General features: G+C 48.6%; 1 long non-coding RNA gene across 6 annotated transcripts in view; it reads left to right on the forward strand.

The window, feature by feature from the left end:
• The window catches only part of LOC138582964 (uncharacterized), a 29,119-nt gene extending 11,628 nt beyond the window's left edge, over positions 1-17,491 (forward strand). For all 6 annotated transcript variants that reach the window (XR_011305118.1, XR_011305116.1, XR_011305119.1 and 3 more), the window contains 2 exons: positions 16,023-16,226; positions 16,654-17,491. This is a non-coding gene — a long non-coding RNA (uncharacterized lncRNA). The remainder of the gene's footprint in view (positions 1-16,022; positions 16,227-16,653) is intronic.
• The last annotated feature ends 302 nt before the right edge of the window (positions 17,492-17,793 follow it).

The following is a 17,793-nucleotide window of genomic DNA, read 5'->3' on the forward strand; positions in this document are numbered from 1 at the left end:
TCCCCTCCATCCCGATTAACTAGTGAATGAGCGGGTGCGGAAGGAGGGGGGCAGTATGTGCTATTTCCGCATTTTATAGCTAACAGAAAAAAGGACGAAAAAAAATCAGTCTCTTTTGTCTTTGGTCTTTAAAATGCAGAACTATCACATAGAATTGGATTGTTTCCTAGTACACGAAGATGGTAGGAATCGCAAACGAAAAGCGGAAGAGGAGTTGGATACAGACAAAAGAAATGCAAGAACACAGAAATATATCTCTTATTTGGATGGGTTCACATGGATTGCAGTTTGCGGAGAAGTTAAGCAGCAGTGTGCGGTTTGTGGTGCTACATTAACAAATGACAGCCCGAAGCCAACACAATTAGGCAGCATTTGAAAACAAAACATGCCGATTTAGCAAAAAAGACCAGGGATTTCTTTGTACGGCAGCTACAACGCATAAAAAAGCAAAATGACACTGTTAAAAACATGGCCTCAGTACCTGCAAGTGCTTTCGAATATTCTTACAACTTTTATCTAGGCAAAAACAAAAAGCCTTTTACAGATGCTGAGGAACTAATTCTGCCAACAATTCCCGCTGTCAACTGGGTAGTGCTTGGTGACGGTACAGCAGAGAAATGCAAAATGATCCCTATTGCTGATCGCACAATTTTCCGGCGCACCACTGACCTCTCCTCTATCTGTACAGAATTGATATTGTGTTTGAAACACAGTCAGTTTGCCCTACAGTTGGATGAGGCCACTGACATTTCTAAAGAAGCGCATTTGATTGCGTATGTGAGGTACTGCCATGGAAAAGAAATATTGGAAGATGTCTTATTTTGTAAACCAATTCAAGGCAGAGCAACTGCATCTGTAGTCTTTGCCATTGTTAACTACTTCCTAAGTTCCCACTGCCTAAAGTGGGAGGCATCTGTTATTTGCACGGATGGTGCCCCTTCAATGTGTGGTGCTAGAGCTGGGTTAAAAGCAAATGTTTTGGCAGTAGCTTCACATATATTGTGGACACACTGCGGGATACACCGGGAAGCTTTGCCTGTGCGCAATATGGGGAATTAACTCTTGGAGGTGCTGACTTCTGTTGTAAAGATTGTACATTTTATTTCGATGCACCCCACAAGGGCCTGTCTGTTTGCTATATTAAGTGCAGAAATAGGAGCTGAACATGATGCTTTGTTGTTTCACACAGAAGTCAGGTGGCTCTGTAGGGGAAAGGTTTTAAATCACGTTTTTGATCTCGGCAACGAAAGATGTGATTCATGCTGGCTTGTACTAATAGCTTACTATGGCAACATCTTTGAAAAGCTAAATGATCTAAACCTCTCCCTGCAAGGCACAGAAACCACATCATTGACTATGGATGCAAAAATATCAGCATTCAAGAAGAAACTGGAGCTTTGGAGGAGGGTTGATGTTGGCATTACTGATGCGTTTCCATTATTTGCAGATGCTCTTGAGGAGAACAAGTATGATCTTTCATGTGTTTCTGAACTAATGGGAAACCATCTGAGGACCAGTCTATAAGTACTTTCCAGAGGACAATTGTAACATCAATGGGCCTCATTACGAGGCTGGCGCTCCCGTAATGAAGGGTGCCGGTACGGGACCGGCACCCTTCATTATGGGACGCCCTATTACGAGGTTCCCTTGTGGGACCCGGTAAGGACGCCTGGTAAAACCAGGCGTTCTTAGCGTGTCCCGTGAGGGGACGAGGGAGCTAATAACTGGCCCGTTATTAGCTCCCTCCCCATTCCCATTGAGCCCTATGGGGCTCAAATGGGAATGGGGATGGGTGGTTCCAATGAGGATTTACCTGGTCCTCCAAGGTTGGAATGGCCCGGTAAGTCCTCATTGGAGAAATCCGGTACTGGAACCCGGTATGGAAGCAGCCATGGCTACCTCCATACTCGTAATGAGGCCGAATGACTGGGTGGTTTAGCCTTTCCTAACGTAAGTAGGGGCCCACCTTCCAATACAGTTCCAGGAGGAACTAATGGAGCTTGAAAGTGATCGCCTACTGGAGAGCCAGTTCAAAAAATTGTCTTTGGGTGGATTTTGGCAAAATGCAGAGTCTCCAACTTTATCCAAATGTGCAGTGAATGGACTGTTACATTTCAGCACCTCGTACCTTTGCGAGATTGTTTTCTCAGCACTTGCAGCCTGTAAGACTAAATATCGGTCAAAGCTGGATTGCACCCAATAGTGACAGGCTGGCTTGAAAGACGGGCCCACCCTTCACACAAGTTCTCCAGTATGCCACTGTCTAACTTGCAAGTGACTGCGTTGATGGTAATCTCAAAGTTGTTGTACTTAAGAAACAAATTGTTACATGTCAAACGTTACTCTACGAAATAAATATCCAACACTACTTTTAGGCAGGTCCTCTGTAGCAAAACATTCTGAATGCTGTGTTTACAAATGTTTGCCCTCTAATCTAATTCGAGTTATATTGCAAGCAATGATTTTGAAAGAATTTATTGTTTGGCACCCACACCTCCATTTGGGGCACCGTTCTACACCAGCTTTCAATAACCGATAAACATTTTGGAGTCCAGGTGTATAGGGAGGCCCAAGCTAGGTACATTTTTCTTAGGGGGGGCTCAGGGTCCAAAAAGTTTGAAGACCACTGCTACCTTGTTATCAATAAAAAAAAAAAAAAAATATATATATATATATATATATATATATATATATATATATATATATATATATATTTCAAGCGAAATACCGAATTGCTATCTTGCTGGCACTGTTATATGTTAACGTATATTTTGATTGCTAGTTTGGAAGAGCACTTGGACCCACCCCGATCACTAGGGGACAGTGCACGCGCGGGCTTGAACGGCGGAAGCTTAATGTCCTAAACAAACCTTTGCCAAATCCCTGGTTGCTTTTTTACTTTTTAAAGTGGTCCATTATCCATGTGCTTGCAGTGCCCTTTGTGCAACATTGTTATGTGTATGGTGCAGTGCATATACATCTTGTACACATGACCGCACCTTCAGTGGGTACGAGTGAATCATTCCAGTGATTTACTGTGAAGGAAAGAGTTGCACGGGCCCAGCGATACTCAAGATTTGGCTCGGTCGTCGGCTTAAGAACATTGCAGTGTCACGTAGCCCGTGTTAGAATGTGTCTATTGTATATAAAGGGCATGTGGCGCTATGCTTGTAATTTTTAATAAAGTTGTTCAGACACCTGCAGCATCTTCAATATTGCTTAATTCTGAAGCAGGGTGCCAAGTGGCAACATTTTGTTTGGCTGGCATGAAGGCTGGCTACGTTTTGAAGTGTGTGGCAGACTGTTGGAACCGCTGTGTGGTACGGGGTGTGGTGCACACACCGCCAGGTGTAGTCTCAAGCCGGGGATGGTTGAAATGCCCTTCGTTCCTGCTTCTGGTGGCACAGGGCGCTTATAAAAGCTCCAAATTATATTTGCTGTTGTGATTATGCGCGCAGAGAATGGTTGCAGATATTGGCCATCCAGCTCTCGTTAAAAAGGGAGAATAAGTCTCCTCTAACCAACAGTGGTTAGGTGCACTCCATCTATTTATTCCTCTTAATATTGCTCGTAACCTGATCATTGCTTTCACTTAAGTCATTGAACACCAGCCAACTTTAAAAAAAAAAGTGGCATCCATTTATTGTCCCGCAACTGAATTTGCATTAAAGGAGAGTCCTGACCCCTTTGTCCTCCCCCCCCCCACCCCCATTTCACCTCGTTCAAGCTGGGGAAGATTGTTTACAGTATGTACATTGATTTGAGATTTTGTGTACTGTGAAAAGTGTACAGGAAAAGTACTCTGTTCTAAAGGTCAAAGCACCCCTAAAGAGGTTCCGTAAAGCTGCCCCCCCATAAAAAGCAAACTGTCTGGCATTCAAGACTGTCATTTTGTATTGTAATGCTTTTGAATATATAACTTTTACTGCTGGAAGTTATGGATGCTATACCCGTGAGGCAAAGCTGTTGTATTGGTTTTACGCCATTTATTTTAAAGAACTTGTTCAACCCAGTTTTCCATTGCCTTTTCAGGAGGGCTAGTTGTGCAGCCTTTGGGCGCCGGGGACAGTGATCTAATTCCCTCCATGACTCATGCTCTTCTCAATCTAAGTTTAGTTTATGTTCAACACTTTGGGGAAAGCGCTAAATGATTTAATATATACAAATGTAAGTATTAGGGACTCGGGATTACTGCAAGTTCTAGTATACTTATGTCACATTCTCTATATAGGTTAATGAGGTTCCTGGAGGGTTTTTATTGCCCCTTAAAAGCGGTTTATTTTTTTCCAATCATTGCACCTCAGCAGTTAATTGAAGATAGTTTGCCTGTAAACTTTATAACTTATTTATTGAATGCTTGCCAGGGCTAGTGATGACTGTCATTCATTTTGAAAATATCTTTTTTGATCATTGTTTATGATAATCTGGGGTGAAGGCTTTTTATGATAGTTTTTTATTTTTTGTCTCTAATGATGGGACTAGTTCATTCTCGTCCATCCCCTCCCCCTGCAACAAATGCTTATATTTTCTAGTAAATGCTTAGCATTTTTAGTAAATGCTTATGTTTTCTATTAAAAACAGTCACCATAATCCTTCAAGCCCCCCACCGACTGCCTTAAGGCACCCTAGGTGTTCAGTGTGATGCTGGAAATGTATCAGAGGGACAGGGCCTCTGAATCCTTGTCCTTTTCTGCCTTTTATCGTGTGTTCTGTTATGTTTTCTGCCCAGGAATCCATTTGGGACTCCTGGCAGTGCAGCTCTCTCTTTTGGTTTGGTGAACAGACCCCTGGGATACCCTTATGGCACCCATGGGTGGGGGGTACAACCCTGTGCCCCTAGTGTATGTTTTTGGGCACCTGTGGGTGGCCCACAGAGCAGGGTATGGGCTGGTGGCAGCTCCATGCTGAATTGGACAGGTGCTCTGGGTGTCCTCCATTTTGGGATACCCAGGCCCTGCCATTGGGATCAGTTGATTCCTGATAGAAACAAGATGGCCCCTGTGGCCTCTTGCTTTCTATTGCCTGTTGTCTTGTTTTCCCAAAGTCCTGGGATGCCCTGACTCTGTCCCTTCCCCCTGACTGGCTGTTGGGTGGAAGTTCCATATATGGTGTTGTTGTGAAGGCCCAGCTAGACTGACTGGAGCCTTCCCAGTGACTGTATGTTGTGGGTACCTCCTGTGGGTGGGACCTGGGTGAATGGAGTGTGTGACCAATATACACTCCTTGTTGTGGTTGTCTGGTTTCTGGCATGAGAGACAAAGACTGAGACAGCCCTGCCCGAAACTGGCCTGAATGCAGTGTGTAGTGTTGAATGGCTGGGTACTTGTCCCAATCCACATTCCTTGTTGTGAGTGTCTGAAAGGGAGGAGTGTGGCCTGAATGCACTGTGTGCCTGATTGGCTGACTGACTGCATGAATGCCCTTCTGTGTGATTGGCTGCTGTGTGTGTGCCAGCAGTGTGGATGAGAGACAGAATAGTATATCTGGGGACCTCTCACCACTGGAAATTGTTCAGAAGCATTCAGAAGCTGAGTCTCCACTCAAGAGTAACTGGATTTGCTGATCCTCGACGTCCAGCTGGAAGAAGAAGACTTGCTGTGGCATTTGCTTCGACGGAACTGAAGGTTGTCGAAATCGTCGAGGACTGACCCGAGAGAGGACCTGGTAAGGCGCCCTCTTCCCGTGCTCCGAGGGACCATCGAGCACCGCTGAATCTTCGCCGAAGCGCCCTGGAAGTCAGACCCTCGAAAGGCTGCCGACCCGAGACGGGACCGCCGAGGAGATCGAAGTGAAGCACCCGGACATCGACGCCGTCGAAGTCCATTGCCGTCGACCAGGGTTCGCAGGTCTGTGTAACCGCTGGAGGCCCGTCGAAGTTGTGTTGCCCAGCCGTGGGAACCACTTGACGCCGTGCCGCCGACGACCGGAGCCGTCCGCTCCATTGCCTAAGAACATTCAATCGAAGGACTCTCTCGACCGCATCGTCGACCGCTTATCCTGCCGGAGAAAGTCGAGGACGACCAACGCGCCGAGGAGAAACCTGCCGGTGGGTTTCCCGCCACCCGACGACCCCAAAGACTCGGACGACTCGACGCCCTTGCTGGGCTCCCGTCTCTACAATCTTTGCGGTCCAGAACTATTGTCATCGAGGTGCCCCGCACACCTCCGCCTTGCAGGACGCCGACGCCCCGACGCCGACGAGCACCGCTCGGACGGAGTTGCCGCCTCTTCGACAACGTTCGGCCTCGTTTGTCGACGGACGTTCGACGCCCCGTGCCTCCCGCCTGAAAAGGAAGGCATTCAAGAAGGGCCGTCGATTCCCCGTCGCCGAACAGCGAGTCCCTCGACGCTTGTCGACGCCTTTTCGAGGAACTCGACTCCACCAGGTACATTGGGGGGGTAAAAACATTATAGGAGAGAAATAGACTATTGAACAATATCTGGACTGGGCTGGTGTTATATCTCTTTATTTTGCAGGTTGCCCAGGTGGGGGGATCTCCACACAGAACTGTGTCCAGTAGCAAGGGCCAGTATTCTGCCTATTGTTTCAACCCTCTGTTATCTCTCCTCTCTCTATTGCTGGTTTCCTTCTTATTGATCTGTGTGCCATTTCTACAGTATTGTGAATGCACTTTAATGAGGTCTAATATTAGTGGTACCACTTTAGAATTGTAGATATTTACCATTGCTGATTTTCCTGAGCACAAAGTGCGTTATTGTGATAAGTGTACATAACCCTTGAATATTAATTATATAAAGACTGTGTTTTCAGTAATACAGTGTGTGGACATTCCTTTGTGGGGGCTTGGGGATACACTGTACTTAAGAACCAGCCTGCATCACCTCCTGAGAAGCTAGGCCTTGATTGCTCGCCCATCGCTACCGTATTAGAGAATCTTGGCTGGGGTCCTCTGTGCCTCCCCTCTACCATATAGAGAGCAGAAGTACAGACCCCCCCACCGGTCTTCTTTACAAAGCTGGTGGCAGCGGTGGGATGCTTATGGTTTTAAGACTCAGTGTATAACCGTGCCACTTACAAAATATCCGCACTTTATTAGATTAAGGTTTGGGTGTGTACCAAATAACTGCATTACAGGCAATGGAGCCCATTGCAAATGGTAAATTGACTCGGATGAGCTTAGAGGCTCTCCAGAGTGCTTGTGAAGCCAGGGAGTTGGACTTTGTGGATAAGTCTAGGGCTGAGCTGATAGCTGCCCTGGTGGACTACCAGACTGATGGTGAAACCCTTGAGGAAGGGGGGGATGCAACCAGTGAGGACTCTGCCCCTGGGGTTGTCGCTGAATCTGTTTCTGGGAATGCCACCATTCCTGCTGCCTCTGTTCCAAACCCCAGCAATTCCATGGAACTTGAGTTATTGAGGATGAAGTTAGCCTTTGAATATCGCAAGTTGGAAATAGAAGCTGAGCTTAAGAAAGAGGAGCTGGCACAGCAAGTGGAACTCAAGAATAGGGATCTTGAACTCAGAAATAAGGACCTTGAACTCAAAAGCCAGGACACTGAATGTCAGAGAATCCAGCTAGAGAAAGCTAGAGTGGAGACTTCAGCTAGATCCAGTGAGAGTGTCAGGTCCCCAGCCACCAAGTTTATGAAAGATTTGGTTGGTGTGTTTGTGGAGGGTTCAGATATCCTCCAATGGATTGAAGCGTTTGAAATGGCTTGTGCAATTCATGATGTAGATAAAAGAGATTGGGCTAAGTGTTTGTTAAGCAGAGTGCCTCAAACTGGATATGACTGTATTCTGAAGCTGAGTGTGGAAGAAAGGGGTCAGTATGAGTGTATGAAGTCTGCTTTGATTGCCAAGTTTGGCAAGACACCTGCCCAATACCTTAAAAGGTTCAGGGAATTTAAGAAAAGAGAGAATGTGTCTTGGGTTGACTGGGTGAGTACTGCGCACATGAACATGATGGGGTGGATTGATGGATACAAGGTGAAAACTTTTGTTGAGTTGTCCCACCTCTTGTTTTTTGAGCATTTTTCTGAAGCCTGTTCACCAGAGCTGCGTCAGTATGTGGCTGACCAGAACATTTTGGACCCCTTTAAGCTGGCTAGGTTGGCTGACAAGTGGGTCTCCCACCGGGTGTCCCCTAAGGACTCCAGTGGGAAGGACAAGGACAAAGAAAAGGGGGCCTCTCAGAAAGCTGAGGAGTCCCAAAAGCAGTCACAGTCGGGTAAACCAAAACCTTCCTCTCCTAAGACCCAAAAATCTAGTGGGGATAAGTCCTCTGTGGGTGGGAATAAGAGTAGTGGTCCACCTGCTGCAAAGCAGGCTCCCAGTGGTTCCAGTACCGTACCCCGCACTCCTGGCACTTGTTGGGATTGTGGGGCTCTGGATCACAAAAGGGGTGACCCCAAGTGTAAAGGTAAGGCACTTGGAGTACAGGCTGTCAGCCTGACCTACCCTTACCCCGTGTCTGAGGTGGAGGCCACTGTCCTCCCCTCCTCTACCGGAATCACCTTTGGTGCTCCGGTAGAGATTTCCTTAGTGTCCCTTGGGGCCTGGGACCAGTACGCAGAAGTACTGGCGACTATCCCACAGAACACCCGTAGATTTTTGAGAAGTGTCCTCTTGAATGGCCAGCCTTCTACTGGTTTGAGAGACACTGGGGCAAGCATGACAGTGGTGGACAGGACCCTGCTCAAGCCAGAGGACTATGAAGGTGCTCCTCTGCAAACCACCAGGTTAGCTGGTGGGCCTCCCAAATTATCGCCTGTAGCCCTAGTCACACTCATGATTGGAGACAAGACAGCAAAGCTTCCTGTCCTGGTTCAGGACAATGTCCCTGCTAACATTCTGTTAGGAAATGATCTAGTAGAGTTGGGGTTGATCTCGGATGGTCTTCCCATGACTGCTGCTGCAGTCACTAGGTCACAGGTGACACCGGGTCTGGCTGTGAGTCAGGTATCCGAGCCAAAGGCGAGGCCTAAGGCAAGAAGAAGGAAGACCAAGAAGGCCACCTCTGTGGAGGGAACACCTTCTCTTCCTGCTGTTCCGACAGCACCCAATAGGATCCATGCTCCGGACGGGCTGGGTCCAGCGGAAAACCCAAACTCAACTCCTGTGGGAGAAGAGACAGAAGACTCTCCTGTGGGAGAGGTTCTCAACCCGGAGGATCATCCCGACCTTCAATGCTTGTTAGCTGAAGGGGGACCCTCCCGGGCAGACTTCTGTAAGGGACAGAGAGAGTGCCACTCTCTCGAGGGCCTGAGGAAACAGGCCCTGTCCCAGGCACAAGGTGAAGTGCCTAGGACATTCAAGATTTATTGGGAGGGTGAGCTCCTTGTTAGTGAGCCCACTAAGCCCGAACCTGGTGCCCGCAAGAGGTTGGTGGTACCCCAGGTTTACAGGCCCTTCCTACTGCAGTTGGCGCATGAGGTGCCCTTGGCTGGTCATCTTGGGACCAAGAAGACTAAGCAGAGGCTCTCTGCCCATTTCTACTGGCCACGGATGGGAGTAGAGGTGGAGTCCCACTGCAGGACCTGCCCAACTTGTCAGTTGTCTGGCAAGACTGGAGGCAGGGTCATTGCCCCACTGCAGCCATTACCAGTGGTTGGCACCCCATTTGAGAGGGTGGGCATCGACATCGTCGGTCCCCTTGACCCTCCCACTTCAGGTGGACATCGGTTCATCCTGGTCTTGGTAGATCATGCCACCAGGTACCCTGAGGCAATACCCCTTCGGACTGTTACTGCCAAGGTGGTTGCCAGGGCTCTCCTGGGCATTTTCACCCGTGTTGGATTCCCCAAGGAGGTTGTCTCTGACCGAGGATCCAACTTCATGTCTAGTTACATGAAAACCATGTGGAAAGAGTGCGGGGTAACCTACAAGTTCTCCACCTCTTACCACCCCCAGACCAATGGTCTGGTTGAGAGATTTAACAAAACTCTCAAGGGCATGCTAGGTGCTTTGGAAGAGCCCCTAAGGAGGAAATGGGATCTCCTCCTGCCATGCCTGCTGTTTGCTTACAGAGAGGTACCTCAAGAGGGTGTTGGTTTCAGCCCCTTTGAGTTACTCTTTGGACATCCCGTGAGGGGGCCCCTCGCCTTGATCCGAGAAGGCTTGGAAGCCACCCCTCCAGGTCCCGCCAAGCAAGTGGGGGACTATGTGTTAGGCCTCAGGCGGAGGATGACACAAATGATGGGTCAGGCAACAGCAAATCTCAAGGCCAGCCAGGAATTGAATAAGTACTGGCATGACCTGAAAGCTTCGCAAGTGGATTGGACTCCGGGACAGGAAATCCTTGTGATGGAGCCTACCAAGCCTAGAGCTTTGGCAGACAAGTGGACTGGACCCTTCAGGATCATCTCCAAGATGGGCGAAGTCAATTATCTGGTGGACATGGGAGCCTCTGGGGTAGCCCCCCAGGTATTCCATGTCAACAGGCTCAAGCCTTTCCACAGGCGAGCAGAGGTCTCATGTCTCTTGCTAGCTTCAGGGCAAGAAGAGGATGAGAGTGAGCCCCTTCCTGATTTGCTGCATAGCAACCCTCAGGATGGCTCAGTGGAGGGAGTACAACTCTCTCCCGATTTGACAACAGAGCAGCAGAGGGCCTGCCGGGCTTTGCTCCAGCAGTATGCCCCTCTGTTTTCACTGACACCGGGCCTTACACCGTGGTGTAAGCACGAAATTGACACTGGTGACAGTGTGCCTGTCAAAAGCAGGAGCTATCGTATGTCAGATACCGTCAAAAACCACATCCAGGCTGAGGTCGCCAAGATGTTGGATCTGGGTGTTATTGAACCCTCCACCAGTCCCTGGTCCAGTCCAGTGGTCCTTGTCCCCAAGGCAAGTTCCCCGGCGGGTACCAAGGATTGGAGGTTCTGTGTGGACTACCGAGGAGTCAATGCCGTCACCAAAACTGACGCGCACCCATTGCCCAGGGCTGATGAGCTCGTGGACACTATAGGTGCTGCCAAATTTGTGAGCACCTTTGACCTTACCTCAGGCTATTGGCAAATAGCTCTGACGGACCATGCCAAGGAAAAGACGGCATTCTCCACACCTGAGGGACTCTACCAGTTTAGGGTCATGCCCTTTGGGTTGAAGAATGCCCCTGCCACCTTCCAGAGATTGGTCAACCATGCGCTCAGTGGGCTGGAAGCCTTTTGTGTGGCTTACTTAGACGACATTGCCGTCTACAGTTCCACCTGGGAAGAGCATTTGACACATCTGGATAAGGTGTTGCAGGCCTTGAAAAGGGCTAACCTCACTATCAAGGCCACCAAGTGCCAGATAGCTCAGGGGAAAGTTACCTATCTTGGTCATGAGGTAGGAGGGGGTCAAATCCAACCTCTCTCCAGTAAAGTACAGGACGTACAGAACTGGGAGACTCCCACTACTCAAACCCAGGTGAGAGCCTTTTTGGGCCTCACTGGGTACTATCGCAATTTCATGGCAGACTATGGAACCATAGCTGCACCCCTGACAGCTCTAACTTCACCCAAACAGCCTAGGAAGGTTAATTGGACTGAAGACTGTCAGAGGGCCTTTGATGGCTTGAAAGAAAGTCTGTGTAGGGCACCTGTGTTGAGTGCGCCTGACTACAGCCGACCCTTTATCGTCCAGACGGATGCCTGCGACACCGGAATTGGAGCTGTCTTGTCCCAGTTAGATGACAAAGGGAGAGAACATCCTATCATATTCATCAGTAGACAACTCAAGGGTAGAGAACTTAGGTGGGCTACTGTTGAAAAGGAATGTTTTAGTATAGTTTGGAGCCTTAGGCGTTTTAGGCCCTACCTTACGGGGTCTACCTTCAAGGTCCAAACAGATCATAAGCCCCTGAAGTGGCTTATGCAGATGAAGGGTGAGAACCCGAAATTGCTCAGGTGGTCCATTAGCCTGCAAGGGCTAGACTTCACCATAGAGCACAGACCAGGGAAAAGTCACGATAATGCAGATGGCCTTTCCAGAAGGTATGTTGACCGTCTGGATGAGGGTGTCTATCCCGTGGGAGATTAGACACCCTCCACCTCAGTCTGGGGGGGGCGACTGTGATGCTGGAAATGTATCAGAGGGACAGGGCCTCTGAATCCTTGTCCTTTTCTGCCTTTTATCGTGTGTTCTGTTATGTTTTCTGCCCAGGAATCCATTTGGGACTCCTGGCAGTGCAGCTCTCTCTTTTGGTTTGGTGAACAGACCCCTGGGATACCCTTATGGCACCCATGGGTGGGGGGTACAACCCTGTGCCCCTAGTGTATGTTTTTGGGCACCTGTGGGTGGCCCACAGAGCAGGGTATGGGCTGGTGGCAGCTCCATGCTGAATTGGACAGGTGCTCTGGGTGTCCTCCATTTTGGGATACCCAGGCCCTGCCATTGGGATCAGTTGATTCCTGATAGAAACAAGATGGCCCCTGTGGCCTCTTGCTTTCTATTGCCTGTTGTCTTGTTTTCCCAAAGTCCTGGGATGCCCTGACTCTGTCCCTTCCCCCTGACTGGCTGTTGGGTGGAAGTTCCATATATGGTGTTGTTGTGAAGGCCCAGCTAGACTGACTGGAGCCTTCCCAGTGACTGTATGTTGTGGGTACCTCCTGTGGGTGGGACCTGGGTGAATGGAGTGTGTGACCAATATACACTCCTTGTTGTGGTTGTCTGGTTTCTGGCATGAGAGACAAAGACTGAGACAGCCCTGCCCGAAACTGGCCTGAATGCAGTGTGTAGTGTTGAATGGCTGGGTACTTGTCCCAATCCACATTCCTTGTTGTGAGTGTCTGAAAGGGAGGAGTGTGGCCTGAATGCACTGTGTGCCTGATTGGCTGACTGACTGCATGAATGCCCTTCTGTGTGATTGGCTGCTGTGTGTGTGCCAGCAGTGTGGATGAGAGACAGAATAGTATATCTGGGGACCTCTCACCACTGGAAATTGTTCAGAAGCATTCAGAAGCTGAGTCTCCACTCAAGAGTAACTGGATTTGCTGATCCTCGACGTCCAGCTGGAAGAAGAAGACTTGCTGTGGCATTTGCTTCGACGGAACTGAAGGTTGTCGAAATCGTCGAGGACTGACCCGAGAGAGGACCTGGTAAGGCGCCCTCTTCCCGTGCTCCGAGGGACCATCGAGCACCGCTGAATCTTCGCCGAAGCGCCCTGGAAGTCAGACCCTCGAAAGGCTGCCGACCCGAGACGGGACCGCCGAGGAGATCGAAGTGAAGCACCCGGACATCGACGCCGTCGAAGTCCATTGCCGTCGACCAGGGTTCGCAGGTCTGTGTAACCGCTGGAGGCCCGTCGAAGTTGTGTTGCCCAGCCGTGGGAACCACTTGACGCCGTGCCGCCGACGACCGGAGCCGTCCGCTCCATTGCCTAAGAACATTCAATCGAAGGACTCTCTCGACCGCATCGTCGACCGCTTATCCTGCCGGAGAAAGTCGAGGACGACCAACGCGCCGAGGAGAAACCTGCCGGTGGGTTTCCCGCCACCCGACGACCCCAAAGACTCGGACGACTCGACGCCCTTGCTGGGCTCCCGTCTCTACAATCTTTGCGGTCCAGAACTATTGTCATCGAGGTGCCCCGCACACCTCCGCCTTGCAGGACGCCGACGCCCCGACGCCGACGAGCACCGCTCGGACGGAGTTGCCGCCTCTTCGACAACGTTCGGCCTCGTTTGTCGACGGACGTTCGACGCCCCGTGCCTCCCGCCTGAAAAGGAAGGCATTCAAGAAGGGCCGTCGATTCCCCGTCGCCGAACAGCGAGTCCCTCGACGCTTGTCGACGCCTTTTCGAGGAACTCGACTCCACCAGGTACATTGGGGGGGTAAAAACATTATAGGAGAGAAATAGACTATTGAACAATATCTGGACTGGGCTGGTGTTATATCTCTTTATTTTGCAGGTTGCCCAGGTGGGGGGATCTCCACACAGAACTGTGTCCAGTAGCAAGGGCCAGTATTCTGCCTATTGTTTCAACCCTCTGTTATCTCTCCTCTCTCTATTGCTGGTTTCCTTCTTATTGATCTGTGTGCCATTTCTACAGTATTGTGAATGCACTTTAATGAGGTCTAATATTAGTGGTACCACTTTAGAATTGTAGATATTTACCATTGCTGATTTTCCTGAGCACAAAGTGCGTTATTGTGATAAGTGTACATAACCCTTGAATATTAATTATATAAAGACTGTGTTTTCAGTAATACAGTGTGTGGACATTCCTTTGTGGGGGCTTGGGGATACACTGTACTTAAGAACCAGCCTGCATCACCTCCTGAGAAGCTAGGCCTTGATTGCTCGCCCATCGCTACCGTATTAGAGAATCTTGGCTGGGGTCCTCTGTGCCTCCCCTCTACCATATAGAGAGCAGAAGTACAGACCCCCCCACCGGTCTTCTTTACATTCAGCATACAAGAGGCCCACCTTTTCGTGGGTGGGGGTGATTCCTTTTCTTCCCATATTTAGTTCTACACAATGATCCTTCTACTGATCAGTCTGATCGCTTTCAAACCGTCGCCAAGTAGGTGATACATGCTCCTACTTGCTGCCCCCTCTGGCTTTACACAGTTGCTGCTCTAATGCCCTCACAATGTTCCACATGAATAAGTCCATGCCTTCCTAAGATGGGTGCACCCGACCCTCTAAGTAATAAGCTACGTGTATAATGTGTGAGAAAACATGCCTCTGCAAAATGTACCCATGGCTTGGTTTACTTTTTTGCAGGATTTTTCCACTGCTCATGAGCGCTGCACTAGTTCAGCTGTAGTGCATATTTTATTAAGTGCACACTTTCCTTCTCTCCTCACATCTCTGACGTTTCTAAGAAATCAGCTGCACCTCCTGAGAGGTATTCTTCCTTTCCTCTCCTCTCCTTCCCCCAGAAGCTCACTGTCTCCAGGGCTCTTGTTCTCTCTAGGCTGGACTACTGCAAAAGCCTCTTTCTAAATCTGCTTGCCTCTACTCTCAGTCCTCTGCAACTCATCCAAAATAGGACTGCGAGACGTGTCCTTGGCCTCAAGCCCAGGGATCGTATCTCACCAGGACTGAAATCTCTGCAATGGCTCCCAGTCGCGGTGACGATTAAGTTCAAAACCCTCTGCATTGTCCACAAGGCCTTCTGGGGCCTGGCACCTAAATACCGTCAAATCTCTCTTCCTAAATGCCTTCCTTCTCGAGCTCTTCGCTCATCCGCCTCCAACTCCCTCAGGGTCAATCGCTTCTCCAAGCAGCGAGTTGGTGGTAGATCTCTTTCCTCTGCTGGGGTCTCCCTCTGGAACAGCCTCCCCGCCTCTCTGAAACTTGAGGAGAACCATCTCCCGTTCCGGAAGCACCTCAAGACCTTCCTGTTTGCTTCTGCTTTCTCTCCTCCTCTCCCCTGCTGATCTGGCTGATTCTGAAACTGCACTGGTTACCTGGCTACCCTCTGATCTTGGGCCCGGTCCCCTCCCCACCAGTTGCACACCTGCACTGCCCCTCCCCCCCCGGCAACCCTTGCACTCGGGGACTGTTTCTGTATCCCTACAGCCCCTACTAGCACTTGACACCTGATGTCTGCACTTACCCTTGCGCTTGCCACCAGCTGGCCGCACTTTTATTTGTCTTTCTTTATTTATATGTTATCCTATGTACTGCACTACCCCCTCCCGTTTCCCCCCGCAATTTTCCCCTTCCCCCCTCCCCAGCACTTGCACAGTCTCTATGTCAACTGGCCTAGTAGGATCGTTGTCTCTGTCTTTCCTCTGTTTCCCATCCCTTGCCTCGTTACGCCTTGCAACACTTGTTTATAGGCACGTTATAAATGTCATATCATGGCACAGTAGCAATGCTTATGGGGGTGTGGGGGAGGAGAGATTTCTGACCCTTCTGGAGGATTGCGCCTGGCCTGCTAAGGTGTAATATTCACTTTTGTCATGTGTTCTTACAAAGCAACAAGAGATGCTTCAATCACAAATAGGGAAATATCAGGCAGGAACATCATAGCAAGCCCACTATAAATTAATGGTTTTGGGTACAGACACATTTCACAAATACTGGGCACATACTAAATTTACTTTTTTTTATTATTTCCTTTTTTAGGCAATAACTCAAGTGATGGCACGTTTAATGTGCTTTTCTTTGATTCCGACAATTCTCTGTGTATTTAAAAGGATGGGGAGTTTGAGCCTATGGCAATTCCTGGTGAAGTTAATTGTAAATGGCTGATAGACTGTCTTGATGAAAGTAGACGAGAAATACGTGAAGAAAAGTATTTCAAGGCAGTAGTGCATTTCCAGTCAGCAGGTAAGCAGTGTATTTTTTTTTTGTTCATCTATTTGATGTTTGGGGGAGGAGAGTACATCTGATGTCCCTGCGTGGAGGCATTGCTGCACAATGCCCACCACTCTTTTACAGCATCTCTTTCCTTTAGAGTAACTCTCTCAAAAGTATAGATGGTCTACATGATTTTTCTTATGTTATTGGCAAAGTGGTATGGGTTGAACGCCCTCAGGGACCGTAGGCCAGGTCAGAGTATCTGTGCAGGTAGACTGAGAGCTGCATGGGGAGGGAGGGAAAGCGCAAGGAGTGCAAGAATAAGCAAAAATGAAACCAATGGGGATGGATAGGATCGTGCTTAATTTCACTTACCCCAATGTACAGTTCAAGCAAGAAGTTTGTTGTGTTGATAGACACATTATGAAGTTTTAACTTGCCCATTTTATATCCGCAGCCTTTTTCATACCAGCAGATTAAAGACCCAGAAAACATTTGACGAAATAATAAAACCTATTGTGATGAAGCGGGACTAATTGAGGCTTTAAAAAGAAAGGCAGAGGAGAAAAAGCAGCTACTGGTGGAATCTGGGAAGCGCTGGAAAACTGAGTGTTGGGTGAACTACAAGAAGAAGATGCAGGGAAAAGACAAAAGAGGATTATATTGTAAAAGCTGATGGTTGGAAACTGACTATTCCCAAATGTATTAATGGCTGTTCACAGTTATGTTCACAAAAGCTGGAAAACCTAATTCTTTTGGCAGGGATGGCCTGTGTTCTTCATACATCCTACATTCCTTCCTCAGAAAATGACTGTTACTTCACCTGGACAATTGAAAAACAAGCAGTAAATTGGCAGATGTTTCTGTGTAATGTTGCAGTTCCCAAAGATGTAGCTGCCCAGCAACTACAAAATATTGGACTATAAAGTAACAGTCTATTGTCTGCTAGAAAGTTTTGTTGGACAGATCCAATTTGACAAGCTCGACTCTCAGCACATCTTCTCAACTCCTTGTTACAGTATAACTGTCATGCCTGTTTGGACAGTGAAGTGACACTTCCACGTTCCCATGCACCTGCTCAATCATTCAGATTATGGTCTTTAAAAACAATGGAATTGGAGTATCCCCACAACCGAGCTTGGTTGCTATGTCAGCCCCTGCTACTAATGTATTTATAGCTCACACACTGCTCTGTGAAACTGAAGATCTAATTGCTCTTTTGTGTAGAACTATATAGTTGATCTGGTGAATTTGTAGGGTGGTGCCAACTTGTAAATGGTACATGTTTTTGTGTGCTTTTGTCTATTTCTGTTGGGGGTCAGCTAGTGTTTTCTTCGGTGTTGTGAATGGTCGAACTAATTGTTAGCTGCTCATAGTGATATTGGGTGAAGTGATTGGCAGTCTGTCATGCAGGTAGACCTTAAACGGCTTCTGTTTAGGTCACTGAAAGTGTGTATTTTAGTGCAGTGATATGCCATGGGGTCATCCTGGAGTAATCCCCCTCCCATCCTGAAGTTGTCATGGGGTCATCCTGGAGTAATACAAGATCATCACTGGAAATAATCAGAACTCATCCTGGAGTAGTTTCCGTGATGAC

This window comes from Ambystoma mexicanum, chromosome 3q (assembly GCF_040938575.1).
Source record: "Ambystoma mexicanum isolate Mex_15411 chromosome 3q, UKY_AmexF1_1, whole genome shotgun sequence".
NCBI lineage: Eukaryota > Metazoa > Chordata > Amphibia > Caudata > Ambystomatidae > Ambystoma > Ambystoma mexicanum.